Source organism: Chiloscyllium plagiosum, unplaced genomic scaffold (assembly GCF_004010195.1).
Source record: "Chiloscyllium plagiosum isolate BGI_BamShark_2017 unplaced genomic scaffold, ASM401019v2 scaf_4869, whole genome shotgun sequence".
NCBI classification, from domain to species: Eukaryota; Metazoa; Chordata; class Chondrichthyes; order Orectolobiformes; family Hemiscylliidae; genus Chiloscyllium; species Chiloscyllium plagiosum.
The window spans coordinates 13,384-14,255 of record NW_025208777.1 but is presented as its reverse complement, the minus strand read 5'-3'; positions in this window follow the sequence as shown (position 1 = coordinate 14,255).

Here is an 872-nt window from a genome sequence, read left to right as displayed (position 1 = left end):
AGGGTCAGTTAAGTAGCCTGCTACCACACTGCGTTTCTGTGGTGTGCTAGACTAGGGGATTAATCAATAGTTACAGATACAGATGCTAAAATTTCGGGTTACACAGAATAAACCTGTACAAGTCCGGGGACCCCATAATTATGCACAAACGAGAGGCAGGTCAGACCGATTCGCAAAATACAGAGGATGGTGGAGAATAACTAACATCATCGGGAAGAGATTCAGAGTACAGGAGAATGGTAACTAGGGCTGAGAGATCAGGTAGCTGGATATTCAACAGATAGTTAAAAAGGAAGAGAGTAAGTAAAGAAACCACTAGCTCTTTGGAGGGGGTGTGGAGACAGACAGAAAGCGAGAGAGAGAGAGATAGACAGACAGAGAGTTGGACAGAGAGAGAGACACAGAGAGAGAGAGAGCAAGAGAGACAGAGAGACGGAGAGAGAGGGAGAGATATGGTGAAAAGGTCACAGACCAATATTTTGCTTCCACAGTCATGAGGATACAAAAACCATTCCATGAAACCTGGAGGTGGGTGGGAAGAGGAGATGACGGGAACTCAATCCCCAGTGGAGTGATACTGAGTGAAACGATGGAGCCATACTTGGACACATACTCAGAGTCCAATTACACTTCCTCTTCGGGCACATCAGAGCTTGTACTGAGGATCTGTGGATGGGCTGAATGGCCTCCTGCTCGTGTAACAGGCTGGGGGGGGCTGAATGGCCTGCTCCTTACCCTCTCGGCTTCAGTCCTCACCTTGAAGAATTTCGCGTGTTGCTCCAGCTCCTCGTCTTTGAACCCAGTCCCAATCTGCAGAGAGAGAGAGAGAGGAAATGAGTGAGAAAGAGAGATGGAGAGGGGGGGGGTGGGTG